A 13,974-nucleotide genomic window follows, 5' to 3' on the forward strand; every position below is an offset into this window, starting at 1 on the left:
AATTCTCTGATACAGAGCAGAATTCATGGTTCCTTATATTAAGGCAAGTCGTCCTTTGTAAATAAATGAAATTCGTATGATTTTGTTGTTGTTGTATCGTTCGCTCAGGTTCCCGTTATCTAATAATAGGTTTTGGTTGAAGATCTGATAACATTCAGTATCTAAAAAAATATGCAAAAGTAGAGAAAATTAGAAAGGGGGCAAATACTTTTTCACAGCACTGTAGATGTTTAGTCCTTAAACAAACTGTGTCCTCTTGGAGATATATAGATTGTTACAATGAACTGTGTTGCTGTTGTCCTATGGGAGATATCTAGACTGTTACAATGAACTGTGTTGCTGTTGTCCTATGGGAGATATCTAGACTGTTACAATGAACTGTGTTGCAGTGTCCTATGGGAGATATCTAGACTGTTACAATGAACTGTGTTGCTGTTGTCCTATGGGAGATATCTAGACTGTTACAATGAACTGTGTTGCTGTTGTCCTATGGGAGATATCTAGACTGTTACAATGAACTGTGTTGCTGTTGTCCTATGGGAGATATCTAGACTGTTACAATGAACTGTGTTGCTGTTGTCCTATGGGAGATATCTAGACTGTTACAATGAACTGTGTTGCTGTTGTCCTATGGGAGATATCTAGACTGTTACAATGAACTGTGTTGCTGTTGTCCTATGGGAGATATCTAGACTGTTACAATGAACTGTGTTGCAGTGTCCTATGGGAGATATCTAGACTGTTACAATGAACTGTGTTGCTGTTGTTCTATGGGAGATATCTTGACTGTTACAATGCAATTTTCACTCTTGCCACTAGAGGGAGCCCTGTGATCAAGTGAAGAGGTGGTTTGGAAGGCTCCTGTACTCATTCCTGACCCACTCTGGTTCCAGCCCGTCCCATCTCTGTCATGCTGTCCGGTCTCATGGTCGGCAGCTCATCATCCCGGCTGTCACTGTGGTGATGTGGACGTCGGGGTGCCACCAGGGTCTCGCTGTGCGCTGGGTGGGTGTGGAGCAGGGGTGCCACCAGGGTCTCGCTGTGTGCTGGGTGGGTGTGGAGCAGGGGTGTGGGACGCACCACTACGGGCGCAGGGCGGGCGTGGAGAGGAGCAGGGCTGGGGGACAGGGGATAACCTCTGACAAAACCAGAAAGGACCCTCCTGCCGGGACCTGCCACTGATATAGCAGGAGTCTCTGGGACAGACGTAATGACACATGATGATGATGATGATGATGATGCTGAAGAAGGCTTGGTGATGGAGGTGGATGGTAGGGGAAACAGTGAGACCCCTGTGGGTGTTGGAGGGGTCCTGGAGCGGCTGGTGGACATATCTATAGGCTCTGTCTGGGGCTGGAGGGAGTTTGGGTTACAGGGTGCTGGAGGTACTGGGATGAACATCTTCCTCTTCAGAACCACTCAGTCTACCTCAGGAGGGGATGGAGGAGAGGGGAGACATTTTGTCATTAATCTGTCCTCCTCTTCATCACCTTCCTAACAGTCTGTTAGTACTAGGAGAGGAGAGGAGAGGAGAGGAGAGGAGAGGAGAGGAGAGGAGAGGAGAGGAGAGGAGAGGAGAGGAGAGGAGAGAAGAGAAGAGGAGACCCACTCTGGTTTTCTCCCGGTGTTGTTCAGCCTTTCTGCTGCTTTGTCTGTTGAATTAAGAGAGGCGACCACGGCCCCTGACGTCGTCCAGAGCTACACAGACACTGCTGCGGTCTACCCACACATTTCCTGTTGCTCTCTCTACCATTGACTAGCTCGACTTCCTGCTGTCTCCCCGACGGCAACACCACTAGCACCACTAGCCTGAATAGAGAGGATGGGAGGTGAGTAAAGTACACAAGAGGAAGAGACGAGGTTTTTAAAGCATAAACGCACTGCAACATGTCCTCTTACCTTTCTCTGGGGCTCCAGCCCACCAATCAACAGCACGATGTCCCGCCCACGGCTGTAGAGAGAGCAAAATAGGATGGGCGTGGTCATTTAAAATAGGATGGGCGTGGTCATTTAGTTTAATTGATAGGAACACATACCACAACCAAAACATTGATCAACTGAACCATGACAGAGTAGATAGATTACCCTCCTCTGTAGCTCAGCTGGTAGAGCACGGCGCTTGTAACGCCAAGGTAGTGGGTTCGATCCCCGGGACCACCCCATACACACAAAAAAATGTATGCACGCACGACTGTAAGTCGCTTTGGATAAAAGCGTCTGCTAAATGGCATATTATTATTATGAACAGATAGCCTGTGTTCTGTTGCACAATGACACCTCTGACCTGGGTTGTAGAGAGACGTGTGGTGGTTTAGTGTTCATTCAGACAGTCAACCCACACGGTGCCACTTCCTCCCAGACAGACAGACAGACGGCGACACCCCTCAGCCTCTCTGGTAAAACACCACACACTTTAACCACAGATTCCTGCCTGCCCAACATACAGTTTTACCTTGCACCCTATAGCTCTGTCCTGTCTGTCTGTCTGTCTGTCTGTCTGCCTGCCTGCCTGCCTGCCTGCCTGCCTGCCTGTCTGTCTGTGTGCCTGTCTGCCTGTCTGTCACACCTTGCTCTATCTGTCTACAGACCCCTGACTGACAGAGTAGACAGATTACCCTCCTCTCTGTCTGTTTCTTCTTGAGGTTTCTTCCTGGTAAGGAGTTATTTCTATGCCACTGTGCTTCAGTCTTTGCTCTCTGGGGTCTAAACCGGATGACTGAAAATAACGTTGTGACATGTTGCTGTTAAAAGGGCTAATGTTCTTGATTGATTGACAAACTGACAGCAGACATCTGGGTTGTTCTTAACTCCAGCCCTCTACAGACATCATCCTCTCCTCTCCTCTCCTCTCCTCTCCTCTCCTCTCCTCTCCTCTCCTCTCCTCTCCTCTCCTCTCCTCTCCTCTCCTCTCTTCAGTGCTATAGGCATACTCCTCTTTCCAGCCAAAAGCTGAATGACTTCAGAGTTTCCATGATAATGAGGTAGCTACATTTTCCCCTGGCAGGTCGTCTGGGCTGAAGACTCTTGATGCTCCCGAATGGCACCCTATTCCCTATATAGTGCACTACTTTAGACCAGAGCCCTATGACACCCTATTCCCTATATAGTACACTACTTTAGACCAGAGCCCTATGACACCCTATTCCCTATATAGTGCACTACTTTAGACCAGAGCCCTATGACACCCTATTCCCTATATAGTGCACTACTTTAGACCAGAGCCCTATGACACCCTATTCCCTATATAGTGCACTACTTTAGACCAGAGCCCTATGACACCCTATTCCCTATATAGTACACTACTTTAGACCAGAGCCCTATGACACCCTATTCCCTATATAGTGCACTACTTTAGACCAGAGCCCTATGACACCCTATTCCCTATATAGTGCACTACTTTAGACCAGAGCCCTATGACACCCTATTCCCTATATAGTGCACTACTTTAGACCAGAGCCCTATGACACCCTATTCCCTATATAGTGCACTACTTTAGACCAGAGCCCTATGACACCCTATTCCCTATATAGTGTAACGATCCCGGCAGTCTGAGTCGGGTCCTGTCTGTGGACTAGTTTTTTCTGTTCGTGACCTCCAGTTTCCCGAGGGTTCTGGAACGCTCCGGGGAGCTCTCTTGATTTCCGCACCTGCATCCCATCAGCAATCTGCACACCTGGTCCTGATCATCACCCTTCTTAGGCTCTGGCCTAACATCCATTCCCTGCCGGATCGTTAGCCATAAACAGTATGTTTTGCCAGCGTACCAGCCTCAGAGTACTAGCGTTAGTTTTGTTGTTTTTTGCACCTTGTTGACCTGCCTTGTACTTACCTCCGTTTGTTCTGTCTACAGTCATTCTCCCGGAACCTTCACCCAACCCCTGCCGTGCCATCAGTTCATCTGCTACTTCACCACCACCTACTCATCTCCGCCACCCGCTCCGTCTACTGGACTATTCTGCATCTTTTATCTGTAAATAAACACGCTCATTCGTTCAACTCACCTTGTCCTGGTCTGCTTCTGGGTTCGGTCTTAGAGAACCGTGACAGAACGATCCGGCCAGTATGAACCCAGCGGACCTGGACTCTGTTCGCCATGCCATTACCCATCAGGAGAAGATGTTGGGCCATCATAGCACAGTACTACAGGAGATCGCGTTGTCAGTTCGGAACCTTTCTACCGGTCTGACGGAGGTCCAGAACCAACGCAAGTTTCCGGTGGAGGATCCACTACCGGTTTCACCCATCTCGCCTGCCGCTTCTGGAGCTGTGTCCTTCCGTGAGCCCAAGGTTCCGACGCCGGATAAATATGAGGGGGAGCTGGGAAGATGCCGTTCCTTCCTTATGCAGTGTGGATTAGTGTTCGATCTACAGCCCTACTCTTATGCCACAGACAAGGCTAGGATAGCCTTTGTGATTGAGTTGCTGCGTGGTCGAGCGCTGGAGTGGGCTTCAGCCGTTTGGGAACGACAGGATCCCTGCATGGCTTCATACCAGGGGTTCACGGCCGAGATGAGGAAGCTCTTCGACCATTCCGTCCGAGGGAGGGACGCAGCTAGGCGCCTGTTTTCGCTTCGCCAAGGAACTGCGCAGCGTGGCCGACTTCGTGATCGAGTTCAAGACGTTGGCTGTGGAGAGTGGGTGGAATGAGGAGTCTCTGCAAGCGGCCTTTTACCAGGGTCTGTCGGAGCAGCTCAAGGATGAGTTGATCTCCTATCCGGAGCCTAGTGACCTGGACAGCTTGGTAGCCTTGTCTATTCGGGTGGATAATCGAGTCCGTGAGCGAAGGAGGGAGAAGCAATGGGGTCCGTCCAATCGATCAGCTTCTCAGGTTCCAGTCGGGTCGGGGATTGGACCAGAATACGTCGATCATCGTCCACCACACAGGAGTAGTGGAGAGGTCCTGTCTCCGATTCTGAACCAATGCAAGTAGGGGCGGCACGGGTTAACCCAGGAGGAACGCCAACTCAGACGTAGGACTAACTGTTGCCTCTACTGTGGTGGTTCGGGACATTACCTCGCCACCTGTTCCCGGCGGTCGTCAAACTGCGCGGCTCGCTAAAGTTGGGAGGACTTTTAGCGAGCCAGTTTCGACCTCTCAATACCTCTGTCAGACCCCGTTTCCCGGCTACCCTTATGAACAGGAATCAGAGCTTAGCGATTAACGCTTTTATCGATTCAGGTGCCGATGGAAGCTTTCTAGATGCCGAGTTGGTGGAACAGCTGGGGCTTTCCAAGGAGCAATTGCCGGAAGCCATTGAAGCTACCACTCTGGACGGCAGTAGTCTGGCACGTATCACGATGAGGACTGAACCGGTTAAGATGCTGTTGTCGGGGGAATCATTCTGAGATGATTTCATTCTTCATTCTGCCGTCTTCCCATGTTCCTCTGGTCCTTGGATACCCCTGGCTGAAGGAACACAATCCCACGTTCGATTGGGTGACGGGCAAGGTAACGAGTTGGAGCCTTGATTGTCATGCTAACTGTCTCAAGACTGCCTGTCCCCATTCGGTTCCCAGTCAGGTGATTGAGGCTAAACCCCCAGATTTGTCCCTGGTTCCCGAGACATATCACGATTTGGGGGAAGTTTTCAGTAAGCAGAAGGCTCTGTCACTCCCTCCCCACCGACCATATGATTGTGCCATCAACCTGTTCCCTGGAGCTGTCTACCCCAAGGGAAGGTTATACAGTATCTCCCGACCTGAACGTGAGGCTTTGGAGACCTACATCAAGGAGTCCCTAGCTGCTGGTCTCGTTCGTCCCTCGTCATCACCCCTGGGGGCAGGATTCTTCTTTGTGGGTAAGAAGGATGGCTCTCTTCGACCGTGTATTGATTATCGGGGGGTTGAATGACATCACGGTCAAGAACAAGTATCCCCTGCCCTTGATGAGTTCTGCCTTCGACTCCTTACAGGGTGCTACGGTGTTCACCAAGCTAGACCTACGCAATGCGTATCACATGGTCCGGATCAGAGAGGGGGACGAGTGGTTGACGGGTTTCAATACACCGATGGGTCACTTCGAGTATCAGGTGATGCCGTTTGGACTGACCAATGCTCCAGCGGTATTCCAGAGTATGGTGAACGACGTCCTGAGAGATATGATCGGTCTCTTTGTGTTTGTTTACCTGGATGACATTCTGATCTTCTCGAAGGAACCTTCCGACCACGTCCAGCATGTCCGGCAGGTTCTGCAGCGATTGTTGGAGAATCGCCTGTTCGTGAAGGCCGAGAAGTGCGAGTTTCACGCCCACACGACATCCTTTCTCGGGTACATCATCTCCAGGGGAGAGATTAGGATGGACCAGGAGAAGGTTAGAGCGGTTCTGGAATGGGCCCAGCCCGGTACGAGATTGCAGCTCCAGAGATTTTTGGGGTTTGCGAATTTCTACCGCAGATTCATCCGGGATTACAGCCGTGTGGCCGCTCCGTTAACTGCCTTGACTTCCAGTATCAGGACCTTCAAGTGGAATCCGGAGGCGGATCGAGCGTTTCTGGATTTGAAGAGGCGATTCACCAACGCACCGATTCTCTCTCAACCGGACACGGCCCGTCAGTTCGTCGTTGAAGTGGACGCGTCTGATGTGGGAGTTGGCGCCATCCTGTCGCAGCGATGCTCCACGGACAGTAAACTCCATCCCTGCGCCTACTACTCTCGTCGCCTTTCGCCTGCGGAGAGGAATTACGATGTGGGTAACCGGGAGCTTCTCGCGGTGAAACTTGCCTTGGAGGAGTGGCGCCACTGGTTGGAGGGGCGGAGCAACCGTTTATTGTCTGGACTGACCACAAGAATCTTGCTTACGTGCAATCGGCTAAACGTCTCAACTCCCGTCAGGCCAGGTGGGCGTTGTTTTCGGACGATTCAAGTTTTCCCTGACGTTCCGACCTGGATCTAAGAACGGCAAGGCGGACGCCTTGTCCCGGATGTTCTCCAAGACGGAGGAGAGTGGGTCCAAGACCGAGACAATTCTCCCCGGAACTGCGTCGTGGGAGCAGTTATGTGGAAGATTGAGGAGGAGGTGCTGGCGGCCCTTCGGACTCAGCCCGGTCCCGGTAACGGTCCACCCGGTCGGTTGTTTGTGCCTGAGTCGGTTCGTCCTGCTGTCCTCAAATGGTCCCACGCCAGCAAGATGGCTTGTCACCCTGGCGTGGCTCGGACAATGGCGTTTCTTCGCAGACGTTTTTGGTGGCCTGCCATGGCCGAGGATACTCGGGGTTTTGTTGCTGCCTGTCCAGTGTGTGCGCAGAATAAGAGTACCAATCGGCCCAGCTCTGGACTACTTCACCCCCTTCCTATTCCCCGGCGACCATGGTCGCATCTGGCCCTGGACTTCGTCACTGGGTTGCCCGCTTCTGAGGGGAACACGGTCGTTCTGACTATCGTGGACAGATTCAGCAAGTTCGCCCACTTTGTGCCAATTGCCAAGCTTCCCTCTGCCTCGGAGACGTCCGAGATCCTGGTTAGGGAGGTTTTCAGGGTCCACGGTTTGCCCAGTGATATCGTTTCCGACCGTGGCCCTCAGTTTACCTCTGCTGTCTGGAAGTCCTTCTGTTTGGCCATTGGAGCTACAGTCAGTCTCACATCTGGTTTTCACCCCCAATCCAATGGTCAGGCGGAGAGAGCCAACCAGAAGATGGAATCCACGCTACGCTGCCTGGTCTCTTCCAACCCCACCTCCTGGGTCTCTCAGTTGCCTTGGGTTGAGTATGCCCACAATACTCTCCCTACATCTGCCACTGGGATGTCTCCCTTCCAGTGCCTGTATGGCTACCAACCTCCCCTGTTCCCTTCTCAGGAGAAGGAGCTCTCAGTGCCTTCTGTTCAGGCCCATATTCGTCGTTGCCACCGGACCTGGCATCGGGCCAGAAAGGCACTCCTTAGAGTTTCGGACCGGTATCAGCTCCAGGCGAATCGTCGCCGGATCCCCGCTCCCACCTATACCATCGGAGATAGGGTCTGGTTGGCCACACGGGATCTTCCGTTACGGACTGAGTCTAGGAAGTTGTTACCGAAGTTCATTGGTCCGTTTGTGGTGGAGAAGGTGATCAATCCAGTGGCAGTTCGACTCAAACTACCGAGGACGCTCAGAGTCCATCCCACCTTTCATGTCTCCTGCCTCAAGCCTGTTTTCCTCAGTCCTCTGTTGCCTCCTCCGCCTCCTCCTCCTCCTCCTCGGATGATCGGAGGTGGTCCTGCCTACACGGTGCGACGCATCATGGATTCCAGACGGCGGGGCCGGGGTTTCCAGTATCTCGTGGACTGGGAGGGGTATGGTCCTGAAGAGAGGAGTTGGATTCCGCGGCGACAGATCCTAGATGCTGACCTCATCCGGGACTTCTACCGCCTCCATCCTGGCGCTCCGGGGAGTCCGCCCGGTGGCGTTCGTCAGAGGGGGGGTACTGTAACGATCCCGGCAGTCTGAGTCGGGTCCTGTCTGTGGACTAGTTTTTTCTGTTCGTGACCTCCAGTTTCCCGAGGGTTCTGGAACGCTCCGGGGAGCTCTCTTGATTTCCGCACCTGCATCCCATCAGCAATCTGCACACCTGGTCCTGATCATCACCCTTCTTAGGCTCTGGCCTAACATCCATTCCCTGCCGGATCGTTAGCCATAAACAGTATGTTTTGCCAGCGTACCAGCCTCAGAGTACTAGCGTTAGTTTTGTTGTTTTTTGCACCTTGTTGACCTGCCTTGTACTTACCTCCGTTTGTTCTGTCTACAGTCATTCTCCCGGAACCTTCACCCAACCCCTGCCGTGCCATCAGTTCATCTGCTACTTCACCACCACCTACTCATCTCCGCCACCCGCTCCGTCTACTGGACTATTCTGCATCTTTTATCTGTAAATAAACACGCTCATTCGTTCAACTCACCTTGTCCTGGTCTGCTTCTGGGTTCGGTCTTAGAGAACCGTGACATATAGTGCACTACTTTAGACCAGAGCCCTATGACACCCTATTCCCTATATAGTGCACTACTTTAGACCAGAGCCCTATGACACCCTATTCCCTATATAGTGCACTACTTTAGACCAGAGCCCTATGACACCCTATTCCCTATATAGTGCACTACTTTAGACCAGAGCCCTATGACACCCTATTCCCTATATAGTGCACTACTTTAGACCAGAGCCCTGTAGTAGTGCACTATAAAGGGGACTATAGGGCTCTATTTGGGACACAGACACTGACTCTGGATCAGCTGAGGAGTAGGTTCTGTGGTGTTACTGTTCTGTGTTACAACAGCAGAACTGTTACGCAGAGATTCAGGTGTTACTGGTAACAGCTGTGAACCTGTCACGAGTTACAAAGCCAGAACCCAGAAGCAGACCAGGACAAGGTAAGTTGAAACGAAGGTGAGTGTTTATTTACAAATTCAAGAGTGATGCTGAATAATCCAGGGAACAGAGCGGGCGGCGTTGATTAGTTGTTGGGGGTGCAGTGGTTGATCCCATCATGGCTCGGCAGCCGCCGACCACCAGGCAGAGGTTGGATGAAGGTTCCGGACGAGTGACTGCAGATGGAACAAAACGGAGGTAAGTAAACAACAAACCAACAAGGTGCAAAAACAACAAAACTAACGCTAGAGGCTCTAAGACTGATACTCTGGTAAACCTACTGTTCATGGCTAACGATCCGGCAGGGAATGGATGTTAGGCCAGAGCCTAAGAAGGGTGATGATCAGGACCAGGTGTGCAGATTGCTGATGGGATGCAGGTGCGGAAATCAAGAGAGCTCCCGGAGCGTTCCAGAACCCTCGGAAACTGGAGATCCCGAGCAGAAAAACTAGTCCACAGACAGGACCCGACTCAGACTGCCGGGATCGTTACAGTACCCCCCTCCGACGAACGCCACCGGGCGGACTCCCGAGCGCCAGGATGGAGGCGGTAGAAGTCACGGATGAGGTCAGCATCTAGGATCTGTCGCCGCGGAATCCAACTCCTCTCTTCAGGACCATACCCCTCCCAGTCCACGAGATACTGGAAACCCCGGCCCCGCCGTCTGGAATCCATGATGCGTCGCACCGTGTAGGCAGGACCACCTCCGATCATCCGAGGAGGAGGAGGAGGAGGCGGAGGAGGCAACAGAGGACTGAGGAAAACAGGCTTGAGGCAGGAGACATGAAAGGTGGGATGGACTCTGAGCGTCCTCGGGAGTTTGAGTCGAACTGCCACCGGATTGATCACCTTCTCCACCACAAACGGACCAATGAACTTCGGTAACAACTTCCTAGACTCAGTCCGTAAAGGAAGATCCCGTGTGGCCAACCAGACCCTATCTCCGATGGTGTAGGTGGGAGCGGGGATCCGGCGACGATTCGCCTGGAGCTGATACCGGTCCGAAACTCTAAGGAGTGCCTTTCTGGCCCGATGCCAGGTCCGGTGGCAACGACGAATATGGGCCTGAACAGAAGGCACTGAGAGCTCCTTCTCCTGAGAAGGGAACAAGGGAGGTTGGTAGCCATACAGGCACTGGAAGGGAGACATCCCAGTGGCAGATGTAGGGAGAGTATTGTGGGCATACTCAACCCAAGGCAACTGAGAGACCCAGGAGGTGGGGTTGGAAGAGGCCAGGCAGCGTAGCGTGGATTCCATCTTCTGGTTGGCTCTCTCCGCCTGACCATTAGATTGGGGGTGAAAACCAGATGTGAGACTGACTGTAGCTCCAATGGCCAAACAGAAGGACTTCCAGACAGCAGAGGTAAACTGAGGCCCACGGTCGGAAACGATATCACTGGGCAACCCGTGGACCCTGAAAACCTCCCTAACCAGGATCTCGGACGTCTCCGAGGCAGAGGGAAGCTTGGCAATTGGCACAAAGTGGGCGAACTTGCTGAATCTGTCCACGATAGTCAGAACGACCGTGTTCCCCCTCAGAAGCGGGCAACCCAGTGACAAAGTCCAGGGCCAGATGCGACCATGGTCGCCGGGGAATAGGAAGGGGGGTGAAGTAGTCCAGAGCTGGGCCGATTGGTACTCTTATTCTGCGCACACACTGGACAGGCAGCAACATAACCCCGAGTATCCTCGGCCATGGCAGGCCACCAAAACGTCTGCGAAGAAACGCCATCGTCCGAGCCACGCCAGGGTGACAAGCCATCTTGCTGGCGTGGGACCATTTGAGGACCGCAGGACGAACCGACTCAGGCACAAACAACCGACCGGGTGGACCGTTACCGGGACCGGGCTGCGTCCGAAGAGCCGCCATCACCTCCTCCTCAATCTTCCACCTAACAGCTCCCACGACGCAGTTCCGGGGGAGAATTGTCTCGGTCTTGGACCCACTCTCCTCCGTCTTGGAGAACATCCGAGACAAGGCGTCCGCCTTGCCGTTCTTAGATCCAGGTCGGAACGTCAGGGAAAAAATTGAATCGTCCGAAAAACAACGACCACCTGGCCTGACGGGAGTTGAGACGTCTAGCCGATTGCACGTAAGCAAGATTCTTGTGGTCAGTCCAGACAATAAACGGTTGCTCCGCCCCCTCCAACCAGTGGCGCCACTCCTCCAAGGCCAGTTTCACCGCGAGAAGCTCCCGGTTACCCACATCGTAATTCCTCTCCGCAGGCGAAAGGCGACGAGAGTAGTAGGCGCAGGGATGGAGTTTACTGTCCGTGGAGCATCGCTGCGACAGGATGGCGCCAACTCCCACATCAGACGCGTCCACTTCAACGACGAACTGACGGGGCCGTATCCGGTTGAGAGAGAATCGGTGCGTTGGTGAATCGCCTCTTCAAATCCAGAAACGCTCGATCCGCCTCCGGATTCCACTTGAAGCTCCTGATACTGGAAGTCAAGGCAGTTAACGGAGCGGCCACACGGCTGTAATCCCGGATGAATCTGCGGTAGAAATTCGCAAACCCCAAAAATCTCTGGAGCTGCAATCTCGTACCGGGCTGGGCCCATTCCAGAACCGCTCTAACCTTCTCCTGGTCCATCCTAATCTCTCCCCTGGAGATGATGTACCCGAGAAAGGATGTCGTGTGGGCGTGAAACTCGCACTTCTCGGCCTTCACGAACAGGCGATTCTCCAACAATCGCTGCAGAACCTGCCGGACATGCTGGACGTGGTCGGAAGGTTCCTTCGAGAAGATCAGAATGTCATCCAGGTAAACAAACACAAAGAGACCGATCATATCTCTCAGGACGTCGTTCACCATACTCTGGAATACCGCTGGAGCATTGGTCAGTCCAAACGGCATCACCTGATACCGAAGTGACCCATCGGTGTATTGAAACCCGTCAACCACTCGTCTCCCTCTCTGATCCGGACCATGTGATACGCATTGCGTAGGTCTAGCTTGGTGAACACCGTAGCACCCTGTAAGGAGTCGAAGGCAGAACTCATCAAGGGCAGGGGATACTTGTTCTTGACCGTGATGTCATTCAACCCCGATAATCAATACACGGTCGAAGAGAGCCATCCTTCTTACCCACAAAGAAGAATCCTGCCCCCAGGGGTGATGACGAGGGACGAACGAGACCAGCAGCTAGGGACTCCTTGATGTAGGTCTCCAAAGCCTCACGTTCAGGGCGGGAGATACTGTATAACCTTCCCTTGGGGTAGACAGCTCCAGGGAACAGGTTGATGGCACAATCATATGGTCGGTGGGGAGGGAGTGACAGAGCCTTCTGCTTACTGAACACTTCCCCCAAATCGTGATATGTCTCGGGAACCAGGGACAAATCTGGGGGGTTTAGCCTCAATCACCTGACTGGGAACCGAATGGGGACAGGCAGTCTTGAGACAGTTAGCATGACAATCAAGGCTCCAACTCGTTACCTTGCCCGTCACCCAATCGAACGTGGGATTGTGTTCCTTCAGCCAGGGGTATCCAAGGACCAGAGGAACATGGGAAGACGGCAGAATGAAGAATGAAATCATCTCCGAATGATTCCCCGACAACAGCATCTTAACCGGTTCAGTCCTCATCGTGATACGTGCCAGACTACTGCCGTTCAGAGTGGTCGCTTCAATGGCTTCCGGCAATTGCTCCTTGGAAAGCCCCCAGCTGTTCCACCAACTCGGCATCAAGAAAGCTTCCATCGGCACCTGAATCGATAAAGCGCGTTAATCGCTAAGCTCTGATTCCTGTTCACAAGGGTAGCCGGGAAACGGGGTCTGACAGAGGTACTGAGAGGTTGAAACTGGCTCGCTAAAAGTCCTCCCAACTTTAGCGAGCCGGGCAGTTTGACGACCGCCGGGAACAAGTGGAGATGTAATGTCCCGAGCTACCACAGTAGAGGCAGCAGTTGGTCTTACGTCTATGTTGACGCTCCTCCTTGGTTAACCCGTGCCGCCCCACTTGCATGGGTTCAGAATCGGGAGAGAGGACCTCTCCACTAATCCTTTGTGGTGGAGAATGATCGACGTGTTCTGGTCCACCACCCGACCCGACTGGGAACTGAGAAGCTGATCGATTGGACGGACCCCATTGCTTCTCCCTCCTTCGCTCTCGGACTCGATTATCCACCCGAATAGACAAGGCTACCAAGCTGTCCAGGTCACTAGGCTCCGGATAGGAGATCAACTCATCCTTGAGCTGCTCCGACAGACCCTGGTAAAAGGCCGCTTGCAGAGACTCCTCATTCCACCCACTCTCCACAGCCAACGTCTTGAACTCGATCACGAAGTCGGCCACGCTGCGAGTTCCTTGGTGAAGCGAAAACAGGCGCCTAGCTGCGTCCCTCCCTCGGACGGAATGGTCGAAGAGCTTCCTCATCTCGGCCGTGAACCCCTGGTATGAAGCCATGCAGGGGTCTTGTCGTTCCCAAACGGCTGAAGCCCACTCCAGCGCTCGACCACGCAGCAACTCAATCACAAAGGCTATCCTAGCCTTGTCTGTGGCATAAGAGTAGGGCTGTAGATCGAACACTAATCCACACTGCATAAGGAAGGAACGGCATCTTCCCAGCTCCCCCTCATATTTATCCGGCGTCGGAACCTTGGGCTCACGGAAGGACACAGCTCCAGAAGCGGC

At 52.9% G+C, this 13,974-nt stretch overlaps 1 long non-coding RNA gene across 1 annotated transcript; it reads right to left on the reverse strand.

Annotated features, from left to right (window-relative positions):
* Positions 1-877: 877 nt before the first annotated feature.
* LOC121563989 lies at positions 878-1,954 on the reverse strand. The gene is made up of 3 exons (XR_006661138.1): positions 1,900-1,954; positions 1,610-1,809; positions 878-1,424 (listed from the first exon to the last, which is right to left on the reverse strand). It is a non-coding gene; the product is annotated as an uncharacterized LOC121563989 (long non-coding RNA).
* Between the last annotated feature and the right edge of the window lie 12,020 nt (positions 1,955-13,974).

This window comes from Coregonus clupeaformis, chromosome 6 (genome assembly GCF_020615455.1).
Source record: "Coregonus clupeaformis isolate EN_2021a chromosome 6, ASM2061545v1, whole genome shotgun sequence".
Classification (NCBI taxonomy): domain Eukaryota; kingdom Metazoa; phylum Chordata; class Actinopteri; order Salmoniformes; family Salmonidae; genus Coregonus; species Coregonus clupeaformis.